We start from the raw sequence: 2,129 nt of genomic DNA, 5'->3' as shown, positions 1-2,129 counted from the left end.
AATAAATGATCATCATGGGGATGTAATATACAGCATGGTTATTATAGTCAATATATTGTACCACATATGTGAAAGTTGCCAACTCTTAAAAGTTCTCATCACAAAGATAGAAAAGAAGATTTTTTTTTCTTTGTATGATGAAGGATGGTAACCAGCCTGATTGTGATGATCACTTCACATGAATACAAATCTTGAATGATTCTGTTGTACATCTGAAACTAATATAATATTATATGTCAATTTTACTTAAATTTAAAAAAAATGAAAAAAGAAATCAGTAAAAGGTTATATAGCTAAATAAGACATGTCTGTTAAGAGTGTTATCTGCTCTTTTATTGACTTTTAGAAGTTTACTTACTCTAGTTTAGAAAAATTCAGTGTTGCCTTTCAGGAATCATAACATTTTTGGCCAAATAGCATGTCCCTGTTACTATAGGTGATGTATTATTCCTTTGTGGAAGTTTGATTTAAGAAACTAAAACTGCCCCACTGGCTGCTCTGAAAAGCCATCTTTGCATTGTTCCCGTGTCTGGCTCCCCGTTCGCCACAACCACCTCCGCCGTGCGCCTCCTCCGCCACCGCGGACTCCGGCAGCTTTCTCGCTAGAGTCCTCGAACTCTTGCTTTCTTTTTAATCCGCTGCATCGGATCACCTGCGTGCCCAATCATGTCAGACGCGGCCGTGGACACCAGCTCCGAGATCACCACCAAGGACTTAAAGGAGAAGAAGGAAGTTGTGGAGGAGGCAGAGAATGGAAGAGACGTGCCTGCTAATGGGAACGCTAATGAGGAAAAGGGGGAGCAGGAGGCTGACAATGAGGTAAATGAAGAAGAGGAGGAAGCGGGGGAGGAAGAGGAGGAGGAAGGCGATGGTGAGGAAGAGGATGGAGATGAAGATGAGGAGGCCGAGGCAGCTACGGGCAACGGGCAGCTGAAGATGATGAGGATGACGATGTCGACACCAAGAAGCAGAAGACTGATGAGGGTGACTAGACAGCAAAAAAGGAAAAGTTAAACTTAACAAAAAAAAGGACACCGTGACCTATTCACCCTCCACTTCCCGTCTCAGAATCTAAACGTGGTCACCTTGGAGTAGAGTCCCGCCCGCCTGCCCAACGCGGGCAGCGCCACCCGCAGATGACACACGCTCTCCGCCACGCAGCCAAAACCACAACGTGAATTTGCAACAGGGGAGGAAAAAAGAACCAAAACTTCCAAGGCCCTGCTTTTTTTCTTAAAAGTACTTTAAAAAGGAAAATTTGTTTGTATTTTTTATTTACATTTTATATTTTTGTACATATTGTTAGGGATCAGCCATTTTTAATGATCTCGGATGACCAAACCAGCCTTTGGAGCGTTCTCTGTCCTACTTCTGACTTTACCTGTGGTGTGACCATGTTCATTATAATCTCAAAGGAGAAAAAAAACCTTGTAAAAAAAAGCAAAAACAACAACAACAAAACAATCTTACTCCGAGCATTCCAGTAACTTTTTTTGTGTATGTACTTAGCTGTACTATAAGTAGTGGGTTTGTATGAGATGGTTAAAAAGGCCAAAGATAAAAGGTTTCTTTTTTTCCTTTTTTGTCTATGAAGTTGCTGTTTATTTTTTTTTGGCCTGTTTGATGTATGTGTGAAACAATGTTGTCCAACAATAAACCGGAATTTTATTTTGCTGAGTTGTTCTAACAAAAAAAAAAAAAAAAGAAACTAAAACTAAAACTAAAGCTTCATCAGGCCAAATTCTGTTCTATGTAGTGTTGGCATCAAATGGGAAATTCACCAGTTTAATAGAAAGCTTTCTTTAAGCAGTTGAGAATTTAGTAAACATCAGGTATTTCAGAATGGGATTGACATCATAATTGCATCAGCAATTGAACATTAGGATAGCCCAAAACTGCCACGTGTGGTGTTGTGGGGTTTTTATTTTATTTTTGCATTTAAGCTTTTCTTTATATACTAAGTGTGTTTAATAAAATAAATACCTCGTTTAAGAAGTTTCATACCAGAGAACATCTGAATACTAGAATAAAAGATATGTGCTTTCTGTCCATGCATATTAATTTTATTTTGTTCTTTAAGTTTTCTTGTTGGCATTTGATATTTTTAAACTATATAACAAAACAACTAA

The 2,129-nt window shown here is 38.5% G+C and overlaps 1 pseudogene; it reads left to right on the top strand.

The window, feature by feature from the left end:
• Nucleotides 1-543: 543 nt before the first annotated feature.
• On the top strand, nt 544-1,029 carry LOC110573009 (annotated as a pseudogene).
• The last annotated feature ends 1,100 nt before the right edge of the window (nt 1,030-2,129 follow it).

The sequence above is a fragment of the Neomonachus schauinslandi genome, chromosome 2 (genome assembly GCF_002201575.2).
Source record: "Neomonachus schauinslandi chromosome 2, ASM220157v2, whole genome shotgun sequence".
NCBI lineage: Eukaryota > Metazoa > Chordata > Mammalia > Carnivora > Phocidae > Neomonachus > Neomonachus schauinslandi.
Note: the sequence above shows the minus strand (reverse complement) of the source record. Positions and strands in the feature narration are given on the sequence as shown.